This window comes from Hyperolius riggenbachi, chromosome 12 (genome assembly GCF_040937935.1).
Source record: "Hyperolius riggenbachi isolate aHypRig1 chromosome 12, aHypRig1.pri, whole genome shotgun sequence".
Classification (NCBI taxonomy): domain Eukaryota; kingdom Metazoa; phylum Chordata; class Amphibia; order Anura; family Hyperoliidae; genus Hyperolius; species Hyperolius riggenbachi.
Genome location: NC_090657.1, coordinates 184015203 through 184035370, shown reverse-complemented (window position 1 = coordinate 184035370; position 20168 = coordinate 184015203). Strand labels below are relative to the sequence as shown.

The 20168-nt window shown below is 45.7% G+C and overlaps 1 protein-coding gene across 2 annotated transcripts in view; it reads right to left on the bottom strand.

Annotated features, from left to right (window-relative positions):
• Nucleotides 1-1892: 1892 nt before the first annotated feature.
• Nucleotides 1893-20168, bottom strand: part of PFDN4 (prefoldin subunit 4) — a 117569-nt gene continuing 99293 nt past the window's right edge. For both annotated transcript variants that reach the window (XR_011025316.1, XM_068263537.1), the window contains one exon: nucleotides 1893-2765. The gene's annotated coding sequence lies outside the window, so the exon portion shown is untranslated. The remainder of the gene's footprint in view (nucleotides 2766-20168) is intronic.

Below are 20168 nucleotides of genomic sequence, written 5' to 3'. Positions count from 1 at the left end.
AATGATTTCCCTTCATGGAAGGCCCCATCCATACTTGCTGATCGCAATACGCTAGCGATTTTTGCTAGCGTTTTGCTCTGGCGTTTTTTGCCGAATAATGCCAAAAAAATCAGCATTCACACTTGGCGATTTCTTAGCGATCGCGTTTTGCGCTTCTATAGCACTAAAACGCGTTCGCCAGGAAATCGCCTGAAAATGGTGCAGGCTACGCGTTTGCTTTTAGCGGTTTGGGGTGATTTGCAGCGATTAGCGCAAATCGCCCAAAATGAGAACGGGTCCATAGACTTTTATAACCCTAGCGCTTTGAAAAGTGCTAGCGTTTGAGCGTTTTGCCGAAATCGCTGGCAAAACGCTCAAGTGTGAATGGGCCCGAAGAATTAACAGCCGAGACTATTTAGGAATTTTGGGCGACCAAGTTCATCCTATGGTTCAAGAACTGTTTTCAGAGAGAAATGCCATCTTTCAAGATGATAATGTCCCAATCCATATAGCTAGAATTGTTAAAGAATGGCACACGGAACATTCTAATGAAGTTGAGCATCTCATCTGGCCACCACAATCCCCAGACCTCAACATTATTGAGCATTTATGGTCGTTATTAGAGATTCAATTAAGAAGTCGATTTCCGCCGCCATCGTCTCTAAAAGAACTGGAAGGTGTTTTAACTGAATAATGGGCTAAAATTCCTTTGGAAACAATTCACAATTTGTATGAATCAATACCTTGGAGAATTGAGGCTGTAATTGCAGCAAAAGGTGGACCTACACCATATTAAAATATATTTTGTTGATTTTCAAGGTGTTTCCATTATTTTGTCCAACCCCTGTATCTTTCAGTAAAGTGTGTCTTTAAATCACATGTACCTTTGCTTGCCCGTTGTTGAGAGACAGTATTTCAGAGAGAGGAAGAGTTGCGAGCAGTGACCTAACTAATGAAGAGCACAAAAGGGGAACCAAGGGCCATGAGGGCCCTAACTTCTTATCCTCCCCCTCCAGCGTAGTTGTTGTTGATAGCTAATCTTTTATTGGGGTAGGGGGTTAGGGTGGTATAGCAACTACACTTTACAAGAGGATATTGTAAAGTATAAATATTAATTATCACCCAGATGTTATGGTATATTGATGAAATTCTGACAGTGTCATCATTGGTCCCTGAGTGCATGGAGTTGAGAATAGCAGCTCATTGTATCCTTTAATTCTTTTAATGATTATGCCAAAAGTGTGAGATGCTTGCAGCAAGACAAAGGCCTCAATTCACTAACATCATGATGGAGATAATAAGGCAAGAGAAAACTTACCTCACACAGTTAGAGAGTTATCTTATCTCTTCATTCCTTAAGTTTCCTCCTCTGTAGTTAATTTACCTCCTCTGTAGTTATTTTCACACGCAGTTAATAAACAGCCTGTCTTTAACACTGGAGTTATTTTAAGGAATGAAGAGTTAACTTAAAGACAGAAGAGTTAACTTTAGGTTTGCCTGAGGTAAAATGTTTCCTGAATACGACATGCCTCATTACCATGGTGATAACTCTAGAAACGTTATTAAAGACAGGAGATAAGCTTAGTGAATTGAGGCCATTGTTCCTGCATTTAAAGGGTAATAGTGCCCAGCAAATTCATGATGAGTTGATGGCAGTTCATAGAAACGACTCATCAATAACCCATCTTATGACACTATTGTGGGGTGGAGGAGTTTCCAAAGTGGTCAAATGTCCCTCACAGACGAGCCAAGACCTGGAAGACCATCCGTGATGGATGATGCGGCCACAGTGAAAATAAGTGGAGTGTTTATGCCAGGAAGACAGGTGAACAACCACCCAAATGATCATGAATGACACTGGCCTCAGATATGGTAGCATGTCGAAAATTATTCATAATAAACTACATGCACGCTGCCTTAAAGAGAATCTGTATTGTTAAAATCGCACAAAAGTAAACATACCAGTGTGTTAGGGGACATCTCCTATTACACTCTGTCACAATTTCGCAGCTCCCCGCCGCATTAAAAGTAGTCAAAAACAGTTTTAAAAAGTTTGTTTATAAACAAACAAAATGGCCACCAAAACAGGAAGTAGATTGATGTACAATATGTCCACACATAGAAAATACATCCATACACAAGCAGGCTGTATACAGCTTTCCTTTTGAATCTCAAAAGATCATTTGTGTGTTTACCTTCTGTCCCCTTCTTCTCTCATGCACTGGACATTACAGGCTTCCTGCAGACAGCTCTGCCTGTGCCTGTGTTTGTAATTCCTCAGTATGTGTCAGCCAGCTACTTTCACAGCCTTACAGAGGAGGATTTTTATCCAGCTCTCTTCTATCACTGATAAGATAGCAGAGAAGCTGCTGGCTTATGTAAATAAAACACACACTGGAGTGTGCATAGAGGAACAGACCAGCACAGAAGAGTTGGCAGCCTTCCAGACACAGGCCGACAAGTCTGACAGGGGAAATATACATTGATTTATTACAGAGACCGTGATAGTACAAAGTGCTGCAGTGAGCCAGAACAGATTAGAATAGGTTTAGGAACTTGTAGGACGGTAGAAAAAACGTTGTAATTTTTGTTACAGAGTCACTTTAAGGTGTCTGCACATTGGGTTCCACGCTTGCTAAACCCTTTCCAGAAACAAACACAGCGTGGCCTTTCAAGACAGATGGTGACGCAGTTGACAGGAACCGTTACCCTTTAAATGCAGGAACTTTATCGCACTGCAAGCCTCAGTCTTTTCCATCTCACACTTTAGTCACTTCTGGCACAATCTGTAAAAGAAGTAAAGGATACAATAAGCTGATTTTCTCAACATCATAGGGACCAATGATGACACTGACAAAATTTCATCAACATATAATAGCTACCAGGTGATAATTAACCTCCTGGGCGATAATCCCGAGCTAAGCTCGGGGTAAGCCACCGCGGAGGATTTCTCAGGCCCTAGTGGGCCGATTTGCATATTTTTTTTTTTAGTTACACGCAGCTAGCACTTTGCTAACTGCATGTATATGCCGACCGCTGCCGCTCCGTGCCGATTCGCTGCTACCCGCCGCGTTAGAGGGCCCCCCCCCCCCATTGAGACCTCGTGCACAGCCTGGCCGATCACCGCCAGGCAGCGCTAAGGGGTGGATCGGAACTCCCTCCGACGCCATGACGTGGATGACATCGATGATGTCATCCTGATCATCCCCATGGCGACGGGGAAGCCAAACAGGGAATTCCGTTCTGAACGAGATTACCTGTTTTCTCTGATCACCGGAGGCGATCGGAAGGGGTGGGGGGATGCCGCTGCACAGCGGCTATCATGTAGCTAGGCTAGCTACATGATTTAAAAAAAATAAAAAAATTTAAAGCTGGGACAAGGTCCATCAGCACCCAAGGCTGAGACAGCAAAGTGCGCCCCTCCATCCCTCCCACCCCAGCTGTCACACACTGATTGCTATTAGACTAAGAGGCGCCACAGGGCCCACAACCTTCCCAACACCTTAATATCTAGTTATCTGGCTTGCAATCACTGCCATGTATCCCCTTTTCTTATTTCTTTTTGCTTCAAACACAATTAGGAATGACAGCTGAATGAATTCTGCGCCCCCTCCTACACTGCGCCCTGAGGCTGGAGCCTCTCCAGCCTATGCCTCGGCCCGGCCCTGCCCAGGAGGTTAAAACTTTATGATACTCTCTTGTATATGACCCCTGGTAGGTGAGTCCTCTGGCCAATGGGATTCACCATGAGTGGATGGAGAAGGTAGTGTGTATGAAAGGGTGGCTCATGGCAGTTTTGCTCCATGTTTACACCACGATTTGAAATTATGTTTTGTCTAGTAAGGGAGATGATGTTTGCTTAATTTCCCAAAATGTCCATCATATGGAAACAAAGTTAGCCCATCTACTAGAGGAGAGCAGGAAGGTAGGTCTGATAATTAACTGTAAGAAAACTAAAGAGATGTGATTAAACAGTAACATAGATCCTAAACGAAAGTTTCAGGTGTATGGAAAACATATAGATACTGTGACTGAGTTTCAGTATCTGGGCAGCCTGATGACAATGCATGGTGGTGCCAGTGCTGATGTTAAAATCTGAATCAAGAAGGCAAATGCAGCCTTTGTATAATTGTATCAAATTTGGAGATCCCATGATATTTCCACAAAAAACAAACTGAGAATATTTCAGAGTAACGTGAAAACAGTCCTTCTGTATGGATGTGAGACATGAAAGGTGACAGCAGAGATAACAAAAAGCCTCCAAACCTTTATAAGCCGCTACCTTCAAAGAATAATAAACATCTGGTGGTCAAATGTAATATCAAATAAAGAGTTGTGGGAAAGAACCCAAGAACAACAAATGGACTTGCAGATCAAACGCAGAAAAAGGAGATGGATTGGCCATACTCTTCGTAAGGACAAATCAATTGAGAAAGAAGCCTTAAAATGGAATCCTCAAGGCAGCAGAAAAAGAGGAAGACCAAAGACAACATTATTATTATTTTGTATTTATATAGCGCCAGCATCTTCCGCTGCGCTGTACAGAGAGTATAGTCTAGTTACTAACTGTCCCTCAGAGGAGCTCACAATCTAATCCCTACCATAGTTGTATGTCTATGTATGTATCGTATAGTGTATTTATTGTAGTCTACGGCCAATTTAGGGGGAAGCCAATTAACTTATCTGTATGTTTTTTTGGGGGGGATGTGGGAGGAAACCAGAGTGCCCAGAGGAAACCCATGCAGACACAAGGAGAACATACAAACTCCTTGCAGATGTTGACCTGGCTGGTATTCAAACCAGGGACCCGGCGCTGCAAGACGAGAGAACTAACCACTACGCCACCATGCTGGAGAAGAAGTAGGGAGGAAGAAATAAAGAAGGCGGGGAAATCATGGACTGAGATAGAAAAAAAACACCCAGGGCAGAAACAGATGGAATACCTTTGCTAAAGTGGGAGACACAGGATTAAGTAAGTAAGTAGTAAGGGAGAGCCGCAAAGGGAGCCCTCTGCGGCTCTCCCTGCTGCTGCAAAACTACCAGGCAACGTTAAATACTATTCTCCCTCTGAGTTGTTGCTACTCGGAGGGAGCTGTAATTCAGGGTCCGGCAACCGCCAGAGCCTCGAATTACCCTTACGTGCCCCGCACAGTATTACATTACTGTGATGGGGTGCCTAGTTTAAAGAGGAACTGTAACGTCAAAACGTCCCCTGGGGGGTACTCACCTCGGGTGGAGAAGCCTCCGGAACCTAATGAGGCTTCCCACGCCGTCCTCCGTCCCTCAGGGGTCTCGCTGCAGCCCTCCGTGGAGTCCGTGCAGCGGTGACCTCAATATTTACCTTCCCGGCTCCTGCGCAGGCGCTCTGACAGCTGTCGGCTCCGAAGTAGGCGGAAATACCCGATCGCCGTCGGGTCTGCTCTACTGCGCAGGCGCAACTTTCCGGCGCCTGCGCAGTAGAGTGGGCCCGACGGAGTTCGGGTATTTCCGTCTATTTCCGAGCCGAAAGCAGCCACAGCGCCCCCGCTGGAGCCAGCAAAGGTAAATATTGAATCTACATTCGGGTCTGTCGCCGGCTGTTCGGAGGGCTGCAGCAAGACCCCCGTGGGACAGAGGACGGCGTGGGAAGCCTCATTAGGATCCGGAGGCTTCCCCCACCCGAGGTAAGTACCCCCCAGGGGAGGTTTATGATGTTACAGAGTCTCTTTAAGTGCTCGGCCCTGAGCACCGTGTGCCAAAACAACCTGTTTCGCTGTCCTGCTGCTTGCACAGGTAGCCCAGAGGGTGCATGGCTAGGACACGTTACATGCATGAGACGGGAATAATGGTCATAAACAAGAGCTGGGATAATGAAGCATGCACAGCCAATAAACATTAAAAGTCCAGTGTAGGGGGGTTGGGGGGAGAGATAATCCTGGACAGAGGGAAAGTACCCTACCACACACACACACAAATCTTGGTCCAGCACCGCTTTGTGTCATTGAGCGCGTCCTACAGCCCAGGGTGTCGCCAGCACTATTTTCTATGCAAATGGAAAATGCAAACAGCAATGGAAGGTAATTCCACATGGCTTGGCCGAGTTTAAGTGAATAATTACTGGCAATATATGTTTAATGAAATGATCCCCAGGGCACCGTCTCATTAATATGCAAACGTGCTCCGCGCTTGGGGACCTGTAATATGGAAATGGCTCGGGCCAGACAGCCGTTCTCCTACGCGCTGATTAATCGACGGTGAAAACAGAGAAAGTATTCCGGGATAATGTACTTCTGCAATTCTGAAGCCACTAATGTCCCGTGCAAATTCTTCCTCCCTCTCTGGACAGAATATGTGTGTGTGTTACAGTAAAGATTTGTGACTGCAGATAAAACCTCAATCCCAGGCCCCCCATTTTTATAGCTATTTTAAAGAGAACCTGTACTAAGTAAAATATTTAAAATAAACACATGAGGTAACTTCAAATGAACATTACATAGTTACCTTGCCATCAGTTCCTCTCAGAAGCTCACCATTTTCTTCTGACAATAACCCCTTCCAGTTCTGACAATATTTTGTCAGATCTGAAATATATCAGTTGCTGTCAGTAAAATATCAGTTGCTGTCAGTTACAGCTGAGAGGAGAACTGATGTGCCAAGTAATGTCCATGTTTCCCTATGGCTCAAGTGGGCGATGTTACAGTCTAACTGTGTGCTGACCAGAAAGCTGTTATGGGTAATGACCATTTTCAAAATGGAGGACGGAAAATTCCCCCGATCACAGTGAACAAACAGGACGCGAGAGAGGAGAAAGACACTGAGGAGTAGACTACATGGAAGGTAAGTATGACTTGTGTATGCTTATTTTGACTTTTAATTCTCAGTTCAGGTTTTCTTTAAAGAGGAACTTTACTGAATATAAGGTAAAGTATACATTTCCTTTTTTTTAGAGGGTTACTTTATACATTACTTGAATGAGTGTTTACCCATTTCAATATCTTTCCTTACCATGATTTACATTCTAAAATTTATCACAGGTGGTGACGCCTTTAAAGTTCTGCAGAGTGTTTGGTTACTGTGTTTTTCCGAAGTGAGCAAAAATAACACCTGTGTCACCAGAGTGCACTGGGGGAAGAATTCTGCATAATAAACAGAATAAACAGCTAAGGGGGTCGGTTAGGCATGTGCGGTCAGTTAGGTTTAGGCATCAGCAGAGGGGTTGGGTTAGGGTTAGACATCGGCAGGAGGGTTGGATAGGTTTAGGCATCAGCAGAGGGGGTTGGTTAGGGTTAGGCATAGGCAGGGGGGTCGGTTAGGGTTAGGCATCGGCAGGGGGACTGGTTAGGGTTAGGCATCAGTGTCAGTTAGGGTTAGGCATCAGCATGGGGGAAAAGTTAGGGTTAGGCATATGCAGGGGTTTCGGTTAGGAATTGGCATTGGCATGGGGGAAGGTTAGGATTAGGCATTGGCAGAGTGGTGGGGGGACCAGTTAGGGTTAGGCATCGGCATGGGGGAAGATTAGGGTTAGGCACTGGCAGGGGGACCGGTTAGGGTTAGGCATCAGCAGAGGGGGCCAGTTAGAGTTAAAGAGGAACTTCAGCCTAAACAAACATACTGTCATTAAGTTGCATTAGTTATGTTAATTAAAATAGATAGGTAATATAATCTCTTACCCACCCTGTTTTAAAAATGTTTGATTTCATGAGGGCAGCCATCTTTTTGGTTGAAAGGAGGTGACAGGGAGCATGAGACACAGTTCAAACTGTCCTGTGTGCTGATCACCCCTCCCAGTTGCTAGGCAACGTGAATAACAACATAGGAAATCCCATCATGCTTTGCACGGCATCAGGGGAAAAAAAGCCCGGGCAGTTTTCTTTGATGGGTGGAGCTTAGCTAAAAATGCAGCTAAAAATTATGCTTTGGTAAGAAAAACAAAGTTCTGATGCTGTGAAACTGTTAAAGAAACACCAAGCCTTTTCAGTTCTGCTGAGTAAATTTTTAGTCTGGAGGTTCACTTTAAGCATCGGTAGAGGGAGGACTTGTGAGTATAGGGAAAGATTCAATGATAGTAAAATATCAATTCACTTTTGGAATTAACATTGCCCAATAGTATATTATCTGTAATTTTACCAATATACTACTAGCAGTCAACTCTTGCCCCCATTTTGCATGTACGCAGTTATAAATACTTTTGGTAAAAAATGAATTTCAATGATGTTATTAGAAGACAGTTATGAGGCATTTCTTTATATTTGGCCGGAGTGCTTCTTTAAATCTTAAATGCATTTTGCCAGTGAGAATTGATGCCAGCTTGTTAACACTTTGCAGCCTTGCTGGATATAGATTCCCAGATGATTAACTGCCTGTCCATGGCGACCAGAGGATGTGGAGACTCTAATTCTTCCACTGGGTGGGAAATTAATTTATACTTCATAATCATATTGATGCAGTTCCTGACAGGTCCGTGAATCATGTTCTCTGGAAGATGCAGGTTTACCGGATCTTAATACAAAGACAGGCTGGTGAGAAACCGTGCTGAGGCTATCGGGAAGATAATAATGGGGCTCATCCTAAACAGCTGATCTGCCCCATGGGGAATATTTCAGATTTGTGTGCATGGTTCAAGTATGAACAGCAGTATAACAATATGGGATGCAGTGGCTGTGACCTAACCAGGGTCCCTGGAATAGAGGGGTGTAGTGGTTAGCACTCTCGCCTTGCAGCGCTGGGTTCCTGGTGTGAATCCCAGTCAGGGCACCATCTGCAAGGATGCATACACTACACAATACATACATAAACATATGACTATGGAAGGGGTTAGATTGTGAGCCCCTCTGAGGGACAGTTAAAGGGAACCTGAACTGAACTAAAAAAATGCAATTCTGAACTTAACTGCGGCTTCCTCCAGTCCCCGTATTACATGAGATCCCTAAGCCTCCTTTGTTTCTTTGCTGGTGGCTCAGTTACCAGTGGGACCCGGCCGGGAGCCCATCTCGATCGCGCTCCCGTCAGCAGGAACATTGTGGGCAAGCACAGTTCTCAAAACAATGAGCCACACATGTGACAGAATGCTCCTGACGACAGGACAGGCATGTAGGCGGGCCACACCTGTGCAGTTGCACAAGACTCCCGGTCGGGTTGGCAGGTAACAGAGCGACCAGTGAGAGAAAGGAATTATTTTGTATAGGATACTTGAGGGTGCCCTATCTATCCCTTTCGAATGCAGAACGAACACGTGTTAGAAGCTGTGGCAGCCACTGGGTCTTTAGAAGGCCTCTTTTGTTCTCAGTCTTCTTCTTAATTGATTCCAGGCACTGACCTAAATGTTATCACTGGCATTATTCAAATGGGAAAATACTCCCAAGCATCTAACAGGCCGGCCACTCACAGTCCTCTGGTCAAGGATGTTTGGTCCTCTGCTAAGGATCCTCTCCAGGGGGCTCAGTTCACAGATGGACTCAAGAACAGGAATCCCACCACACCTTAGCACAGGACCCTTATAACCAAGAACCCAGGCCACTAGCTAAACTTACCTTTGTAAATTACCTAATCCTACCATTTTCGATACACCTTTCTGCCTTCAACTACTGAAACCCTTTATCTGTCTCTCTCCTTGACTTAAACCGTTCAATATTATACTGTATATATCTTTATCCGATAAATGTGCTGGCAGGCCGCAATCTCAGCAGGGAGTTGGCTGTTGATATACAGGAAATTGTGCGGACAAGAGCTCAGCTCTAAAAGTGCAATAGCTAACTTTTTTGGATGTATGGTGCCAATTACCTACTGCTTAGGCAAGCACTAAAGTAAGGGATTTGGAAGGGCACACTGAATACATAAATACATATCACAACTTCAGGATCAGCAGCATGGCCACACTACCCACACTACATGCGTCCAGCTCTCCTTTCTAACTGGAGCTTGGCATTGTGGTAGCTAGAGGTGTCACTCGCGCGTACGTACAAAAAGGGTGCCCGGACAAAAAGGCTGCGGGGTGTAAACGCTAATTAATCATTAATAGCGTTTATAAAAATAGTGTGCTATATTTCGTTTACAAATAATGTTTTACAAAATTATAAATCATTAAATAATGTTTATGAAATCGGCAATTGTGAAAACGTTAATCTTCCCTGTTTCAAAAGTTAAACTTATAATTACGTTTATTAAAAAAACAATAATATATGTTTAATTGTTATAATTGTATATTATTGTGAATAACCTTCATTTATGGTTTGTTCTTATAATAAAATCTGAAAATATTCTTTATAACGATGATATAAATATAACTACGTTCGTAATAAGTGTTGTAAAACATTAGTAAGTATTACTAAAATTTTACTAAAACTATACCTAAGCCTACTCTCACACAGAACCCTCCCTGTACCCAGTGCAGTTTCTAGGCTAAAATGCACCCAGGGCGAGGGTGTAAAAATCCCCCCCCCCCCCCCGAAGCAAGGTATGGGTGCCCGCAGTGTAGGTTAGCCAGGTCTAGTTGCACTCAGTATAGATTCCCCCAGAATAGGTACCCCAGTATAGGTAGCCAGCTATAGGTCCCCCCAGTATAGGTAGCCAGGCATAGGTGAGCCAATATAGTTGCCTCCGGTATAGGTTAGCCAGGTAGGTGCCTCCAGTATAGGTAGCCAGTATAGTTGCCCACAGTATAGGTTAGATAGGCAGGCGTCCCCGGTAGATAGTTAGGTGCCCCCAGTACAGGTTAGCTAGGTGGGTGCCTCTAATATAGGTAGCCAGAATAGTTGCCCCCAGCATAGGATAGGTAGATGCCCCCTGTATAGGTTAGTTAGGTAGGTGCCTCCAATATAGGTAGCCAGTATAGTTGTCACCTGTATAGACTAGCTAGGTAGGTAGGTGCCCCCAATACAGGTTAGATAAGTTAATGCTCCCACTATAGGTTAGATAGGTAGCTGCCCCCCAGTATAGGTTAGGAAGGTGCCCCCCAGTATAGGTTAGATAGGTAGGTGCCCCCCAGTATAGGTTAGATAGGTAGGTGCCCTCAGTATAGGTTAGATTAGGTAGCTGCCCCCCAGGTTAGATAGGTAGGTTCCCCCCAGTATAGGTTAGATAGGTAGCTGCCCCAGTATAGATTAGGTAGGTGCCCCCCAGTATAGGTTAGATTAGGTAGGTGCCCCCCAGTATAGGTTAGATTAGGTAGGTGCCCCCCCAGTATAGGTTAGATTAGGTAGGTGCCCCCAGTATAGGTTAGATAGATAGGTGCCCCCAGTATAGGTTAGATAGGTCGTTGCCACCCAGTTTAGGTTAGATAGGTAGGTGCCCCCCAGTATAGGATAGGTAGGTGCCCCCTCAGTATAGGTTAGATTAGGTAGCTGCCCCCCAGTATAGGTTAGATTAGGTAGGTGCCCCCCAGTATAGGTTAGATTAGGTAGGTGCCCCCAGGATAGGTTAGATAGGTAGGTGCCCCCAGTATAGGTTAGATTAGGTAGGTGCCCCTCAGGATAGGTTAGATAGGTAGGTGCCCCCAGTATAGGTTAGATTAGGTAGGTGCCCCTCAGGATAGGTTAGATAGGTAGGTGCCCCCCAGGATAGGTTAGATAGGTAGGTGCCCCCCAGGACAGGTTAGATAGGTAGGTGCCCCCCAGGACAGGTTAGATAGGTAGGTGCCCCCCAGGACAGGTTAGATAGGTAGGTGCCCCCCAGGACAGGTTAGATAGGTAGCTGCCCCAGTATAGGTTAGGTAGGTGCCCCAAATGATGGAGGGGGGAGCGGCAGCCGCGGGGAGGGCAGCCCGACCTCTCCCTCCCTCTCCCCGGGCCGCCCTCCGTGCGATCCCCCCTCGGACTGCAGAGTAATGCGCAGGGAAGCGCTGTGCATAACTACTCACCTCGCTGGCTCCAAGCGCTGCTCTCTAGCCGCCAGTCTCATCTCTCCATACACGCTGATACACACACACGCTGCTTCCTGTTTAGCAGCGTGTGTGTGTATCAGCGTGTAGGCAGAGAGGAGACTGGCGGCGAGAGAGCAGCGCTTGGAGCCAGCAAGGTGAGTAGTTATGCACAGCGCTTCCCTGCGCATTACTCTGCAGTCCGAGGGGGGATCGCACGGAGGGCGGCCCGGGGAGAGGAAGGGAGGGAGAGGTCGGGCTTCCCTCCCCGCGGCTGCGGCTCCCCCCTCCATCACAGCGCCCCCCTCCCAGCAGCGCCCCGGGCGGTACCTATCCCTAACCCCTAGACCCCCCTGGTGGTGCCTAACCCTAAGACCCCCTGGTGGTGCCTAAACCTAAGACCCTCCTGGTGGTGCCTAAACCTAAGACCCCCCTGGTGGTGCCTAAACCTAAGACCCCCCTGGTGGTGCCTAAACCTAAGACCCCCCTGGTGGTGCCTAACCCTAAGACCCCCCTGGTAGTGCCTAACCCTAAGACCCCCCTGGTGGTGCCTAACCCTAAGACCCCCCTGGTGGTGCCTAAACCTAAGACCCCCCTGGTGGTGCCTAAACCTAAGACCCCCCTGGTGGTGCCTAAACCTAAGACACCCCTGGTGGTGCCTAAACCTAAGACACCCCTGGTGGTGCCTAACCCTAAGACCCCCCTGGTGGTGCCTAACCCTAAGACCCCCCTGGTGGTGCCTAAACCTAAGACCCCCCTGGTGGTGCCTAAACCTAAGACCCCCCTGGTGGTGCCTAAACCTAAGACCCCCCTGGTGGTGCCTAACCCTAAGACCCCCCTGGTGGTGCCTAAACCTAAGACCCCCCTGGTGGTGCCTAACCCTAACCACCCCCCTTACTGATCGCTTTATTATGTGGATAATAATGTTTTACTAATTGTGGCTGCAAAAAATATATTGCAATTTACGTTATGTACTGATCGCTTTATTTTGTGAATAATAATGTTTTACAAACAGTAAGGGATAAAACTTTAAATAATGTTTTAATTAGTTAAATAAGATAAATATGTTTAGTATTTTTATAAACGTTATTCGGCACGGGTGCATTTTATAAACGTAAATCACCACAAGCACAGTTATAAATCATTAAAAATCTCCGGGCGCCGTTTGTAAACGTTATTTAACTCCGGCGCCCTTTTTTCCTGCTCGGCGCCCATTAAACGTTATTTATTATGAGAGTGAATGGCGGCGCCCTTTTTGTCCACTAGCTGCCTGCGCCCTTTTTTCCCGCTTCCGTCACGTGCTACCCCTTTGGCTGTATTCCTCTGCCACTTAGTGGCTGAAATTACATCACACGAACAAACTTGAACGGTATATTTTTTATTTAATTATTACAATTACTTACAGAGGAACTTTAACCAAGGATTAAACTTAATTTTAATCAGTAGCTGATACCCCTTTTCCTATGAGAAATATTTACCTTTCCTTGAATAGATAATTCGTTTGGACTGTATGGATAATAGTAAGGTGAAATCCCTCCCACAATGTGATGTCATGACCATGGTCCTAACAATTTGCTATCTGTGAACCTTGTTGCATTGTGGGAAATAACAGCCTTTTCATAACTGCAAAGCAGATCACCTGGCAGAACTAAAGAGGTCACCACCAGTGATAAATTTCAAAGTGTAAATCAGGGAGAGGAAAGATTTTACAATGTGCAAACACTGACTAAATCATTTATAAATAATTATTGTAAAAGATAAGCTATTTTATTTATTGTTATTTTCACTACAGTTCCTCTTTAGATTATTCAATTCTGATACACACAAGAATGTATCTTGTTAATTAAAAAAAAATTCTACAATAAATGCAGTTATAAGTCTCGTTTTCTATTTCTTGTTGGTGCGCGTGGCCAAGGATTGTCAGTCCCCTGGATTTCACTTCCTCGGTGTACATGAGGGTTACTGTTGGTTCCGCTGAAACATTTGTCCTGCTTTACACTGTCATAGTTTCAGAGCTGGTTTACAAAGGAATACGAGCCTGGAAATCCAACCTCAGCAAGAGTGCTAGCCATTTAGTCACTGTGCAGTCTCTTTTACAACCCTCAAAGAGAATTCACCCCCTCCATCTTCTGAGCCCTATGCAGCTGCCTCTACTGTTTTCCTCTTGCCTGAAGACATAATGTGGATGGGAAAAAAAGAAAACTTGTCCTCCGACTTAATCATCAAGAAAAAAGTACAAAAGAACAGTATCTTTTTTGATTATTCTTAAGTGGGTATTAATCTTGAAATTAAGTTGGAATACATTAACCTTCAAGGTAAATTAATCAATTAAGGGAAAGTCTTACGAAGATGAAATCCACCTGCCTTCACTAACAGTTTGGCGCAGCGTACGCTATGTGGATGGAATGTAAAGGTATCCGCCAGCCAGGATGTATGGCTGCATCCTACATATTGTCCAGGGTGATAAGTGTGCATCTTATTCCACAGCATAGATCCCATCTGTACTGAACACAGCTGCTCGTCTCATTCATCTCTCTTCCCGCTCTTCCTCTGCTGCTCCTCTCTGTCAAGCTCTTCATTGGCTGCCAATTACCCAGAGGATCCAGTTCAAACTCTTGACCCTCAACTACAAAGCTCTTCACAATCTCTCTCCCCTGTACATCTCCCCACTAGTTTCCAGATACCAACCCAATCGCACTCTCAGATCTGTACACCCTTTTGTACTCCTCAAGAATCACCTCCTCGCATTCACGTATACAAGGTTTTGCATGTGCTTCATCCCGCCTCTGGAATGCCTTTCCACAACATATCTGTCACTCTCCAACCTTTAATATCTTCAAAAACCTGCCCTCAAAACTTTTTCCTTCAAGTATACGCTCTACCTTAGGCCATTTGCCCCTTAAAGGGAATGTCCAAGCAAAATAAAAAAAATGAGTTTCACTTACCTGGGGCTTCTACCAGCCCCATGCAGCCATCCTCTGCCCTGGTAGTCACTCACTGCTGCTCCAGTCCCCCACTGGCAGCATGACGACCTCGGAGGTCGGCGGGGCGCATTGCGTACATTTTTACGCATTCCGGCTAGTGCAGGAACATTAACACATACATTTTTACGCATTACTGGTTCAATGCGTACATTTTTACGCATTAAAACAGTAATGCGTAAAAATGTATGTGTTAATGTACCTGCATTAGCGGGAATGCGTAAAAATGTACGCAATGCGTCCCGCCGACCTCCGAGGTCGCCAAGCTGCCAGCGGGGGACTGGAGCAGCAGTGAGTGACTACGAGGGCACAAGATGGCTGCATATTTTGCTTGGACATTCCCTTTAACCTCTGTGGCCAAGTTATTCTCCTACTAGATAACCTAAAACACACTGTCTCTAGGTATGAATGCTGTATACTACCCCACCTCTTGCCCCCCCCCCCCCCATTCCTTTAGATTGTAAGCTCGCAAGGGCAGGGCTCTCCCTCGTTTGTGTCTTGAAATTTGTTATACATTTTACTCATATTACTGTAATTACCAATTCTGTATTTTGCATCGATTTTGTATTTTGCACCAATTCTGTATTTCTTATATTGGTGTATACCATTGTCTGTATTATTTTGTACCCCGTGTTTTGTTTCTTACTTTGTACAGCACTTTATATTTGCAATTTACACTCAGCAGATCTGAGTCGGAGTTACGTTATGTGCGTTCATTGCAAATATTAGTCATGAAGCATCTGCAAATTTTCTCTTTTTTCTTCCCTAGCTGGCTATCAGCACTCTTCGTTTATTGTCAATCATCTGAATCATTGTCGGGATATCTTAGGGATAGTGATGTTCATGTCTAGGAGAACTCATGGAGAAGCATGTGATTAGCGTGGTCAGCTGACAGATATGTAGCGTGTTTTTCTACCGCTTGAAGCAATACATTGTGAAGATTGCCCCCCCCCCAAGCAGGCACTGGCACTACGCTTACCTCCCTCTGCTTCCTCCCTGCTGGCTCGCAGCATCTGATCCCCAGGGTGCTGGGTATTTGCTGCACCGGCGCTGCGTCACTCACCCACTCTCAGAAGATTAGTGATGGGATCACCAGCCACATATGAAGTCCTGCTTCCTCTCTGACTACAGCAGCGCCTCATGTGACCTGGCAGCACGTAACAAGTCACATGAGGCACCGCTGTAGCCATGTATACAGAATGCTGGACGGGCGGATGGAGATCCCATTGCTCGAAGGCTGAGAGCAGGTGAATAAAGAGGTACCGCCCATATAGGGAGAGGGAGACGGGGAGTGGGAGAAGAGGGACATTCGGGGTGGAGAGCCGTCTCTTGCCACCCTCTAATTATTGCCGCCAAAGTGATTCACATTGCTTCATGGAAGAACCGCCCCTGCATGTAAGCCTCTGATTTGCTGGTCATGATCATGTGCTAAAGGATGTGATCACATCAAATCAGAACTTTGCAAATCTATCAGCTGATCAAACTAATCACATGCTTCTCTGTGAGTTCTCCAACACATGACCATCACTACTTAGGGACAGTTCATACTGGAAGTTGAAAGGGGGGTTTATAGAGCCTTTCCACCCCAACTACCCAATGAAAAAAAGAGCTAATGGATGCAGAATGGCTGAAGTCATGCATACATATGGATTCGCTGGTGATTTGGGTTCTATGGCCATATTTTCTGCTATGTGTGACCTGTTGGCTCCATAAGGCTGTTTTGCTTGGTAAGTTTATTTCCCTAACTCTACCCTCTTGCTTATCAAAGCTCCCCTTGATAATATGGGATGACCTCCCCTATTAACAAAATGTCCTTTCCTCACATGTAACCCTGACCTTCCCACTTAGTTTTCAACCCTTTCCTGACATCTAACCCCCTGAACCACAATCTGCCCCCTCCCCATAGCAAAACTCCCCTTCCTAACATCTAACCCTGACCCCCCCCCCCCCCTCCCCTAGTTAAATCCCTCTTCCTGACACCTTTTTGACATCTAATCCTGTCACCCCCCAACCCCGCTAAACCTAACAAAGCCTCTCTTCCTCTTGCTGCCTAATTCTAACCACCCTCCTAATGCCTTACACCAACCACCCTCCCCCCTCCACAATCCCTGACACTAACCTCCCTTCTTACACTAACCCTCCCCTATAATGCTCAACATTAACCCCCTCCCCCCCACTAATGCCTAACACTAAACCCCCTCCTAATGCCTAACACTAACCTCATATCCTAATGACTAACACTAACCTCTCCTCCTAGTGCCTAACACTGACCTCCCCCTCCTAATGCCTAATACTAACCCCCACCTAATGCCCAACACTACCCCAGCCCTATACGTAGCACTAACCCCTTTCCTAATGCCTAACACTACTCCTGATCGAATATAGAAGCCAATCAACTGCTCATAGTTAAACATGATACAGTTTGGCTACTTTTAATGTATCTGCTTGCATAACCCAAAACTGATAGCCAAACTATTAACCGATTAGCTAGTAATAACCGGTCAGCTAATAGTACCTAAAACTTATCCCGAACTATTAGTCGATTGTCTATCCCTAGCTAATATGCTAGTGAATTGAGCGCCACACTTACTTCCTCGGTGCCCTGTTCCGCAATTAACAATACAGTACATTAGAGAAGTCTGGCGTCAGCAGCCCTGACTACAATCGGCTATGACTCGGGGAGGGTCTGGAAACTTTTACCACTTAAAGGGAACAAAGCAGCTTTCTTTTTCTGCAGTTTGTCCTGCTTCTTAACAGCTGCAGGAGCTGCCAGTTTCCCCCTCCCCTTCCCTCTGCCCTTATTTATCCAGGGGAAGGTGTGAATTTAATCAAGTACAATGTGTTGTCGTCGTCCCCCCCCTCCGCTGATGAAAGCTTTTGTTTGCTCATTGCTACAGCTAATTACAGCTGTCCTCATCCTGCTCTTTCTGTGGATGGAAGGCCCTTGAAGTAGAGCAATAAAAGCCTCTAACAAACATTTAATTGTAAAAAGAAGAGGTAGAATGGAAATGTTATTTCAGGAATGAGCCACATTTTTATTATGCATTGAGATGTGCTACTGAGAGGTCGTGGGTGCTCAAAATGCCGCTTGGTACACTTTAACGACTAATAATTCTTAAAAGACCCCAAGTCCAGGTTTGCTGCACCACACAGGCACTCCCCCACCCTCCAGCTGCTGTAAACCAAGGCCATTACGCGGATGCAATTGTAGCCGTTATGCCTGTTGAATAGAAAAACCGAACAACAATCTCAAACTAGAAGTGTGTTTTTCTGCATCTGCTCACCCTCTGTGTTATAGCAGCTCATCAATAATTCTCATTTTATGCCGGGTTCCCGGGTTCTGTGAGCAGGGAGCTATCATTTAGCTTGACACCTCTATAGCGGGCTAAAGGACACTGAGTCATGGATTAAACCCCACGTGGGCAGTAAAGGTTGTAATAGAACTTAATATCAGTAATCAGGAAGGATAGTATCGGCACCCAGAGAAAATTCCTCTCCTTGTTATGTGTCACAAAGGCTTCCTGTGTATCCTGCCATTGTCAGGCCCCCGGAGGCCCGCTGTGACGAATGAAAGCCACAGCTTTCCAAGGAAAGGAGAGAAAATGGAACAAAAGGTGGAATTTATCCAGATACAGTATTATTTCTGATGAGCCTGAAGAGATGATGCTTCCATTGCCGCGCCATAATCAACGATGAAACTTAAAAGAGAGCCTGCATTAAATGCATCATTCTAAAGGTGTAGTCGGCATTGTTCCACTTCCTCGGGTGCCTAAAGACGAAAAAAAAAGGAAATGATGATTCCCCCAGCAGGCTGCTGATTGCAAAACGTCCTGCCGATCTGTCTGAGACTGAGCCTGAAATGTAACGTGCTATGATGAGATAAACAAGTGTATTAGCAGCCTGTAGGTTGTGTTCACTGTACGCCAGCCCTAAGAGCTCTGCATCCTTGTGAGAAAGTTTCTCTTCATCATCAGCCTGTATGTATCACTGTACACCAGCTCTAATAGCTCTGCATCCTTGTGAGAAGTCTTCACTTCATCAGCAGCCTGCATGCTGTGCTCCCTGCACACCAGCTCTAATAGCTATGCATCCTTGTGAGAAGGCTTCACTTCATCAGCAGCCTGTATGCTGTGTTCCCTGCACACCAGCTCTAATAGCTATGCATCCTTGTGAGAAGGCTTCACTTCATCAGCAGCCTGTGTGTATCACTGTACACCAGCTCTAATAGCTCTGCATCCTTGTGAGAAGGCTTCACTTCATCAGCAGCCTGTATGCTGTGTTCCCTGCACACCAGCTCTAATAGCTCTGCATCCTTGTGAGAAGGCTTCACTTCATCAGCAGCCTGAGTGTATCACTGTACACCAGGCCTAAGAGCTCTGCATCCTTGTGAGAAAGCTTCACTTCATCAGCAGCCTGTATGTATCACTGTACAACAGCTCTAATAGCTCTGCATCCTTGTGAGAAGGCTTCACTTCATCAGCAGCCTGTATGTATCAATGTACTCCAGGCATAATAGCTCTGCATCCTTGTGAGATAGCTACCCATTACCAGCAGCCTGTATGTATCACTGTACACCAGGCCTAATAGCTCTGCATCCTTGTGAATAAGCTTCCCTTCATCAGTAGCCTGTATGCTGTATTCACTGTACACCAGGCCTAATAGCTCTGCATCCTTGTGAATACGCTTCACTTCATCAGAAGCCTGTATGTATCACTGAACAGCAGCCCTAATAGCTCTGCATCCTTGTGAGAAGGCTTCACTTCATCAGCAGCCTGTATGTATCACTGTACGCCAGCCCTGATAACTCTGCATCCTTGTGAGAAAGCTTACCCTTATCAGCAGCCTGTATGCTATGTTCACTGTACACCTGCTCTAATAGCTCTGCATCCTTGTAAGAAAGCTTCACTTCATCAGCAGCCTGTATGTCGTGTTTACTGTACATCAGCCCTAATAGCTCTGCATCCTATTAAAGAAGCAGTCTGTATGCTGTGTCCACTGTACACCACCCCCGATAACTCTGCATCCTTGGAGAAGGCTTCACTTCATCAGCAGCCTGTATGTATCACTGTACACCAGCTCTCACAGCTCTGCATCCTTGTGAGAAGGCTTCACTTCATCAGCAGCCTGTATGTATCACTGTACACCAGCCCTAATAGCTCTGCATCCTTGTGAGAAGGCTTCACTTTATCAGCAGCCTGTATATATCACTGTACATCAGCCCTAATAGCTCTGCATCCTATTAAAGAAGCAGCCTGTATGCTGTGTCCACTGTACACCAGCCCCGATAACTCTGCATCCTTGGAGAAGGCTTCACTTCATCAGTAGCCTGTATGTATCACTGTACACCAGCTCTCACAGCTCTGCATCCTTGTAAG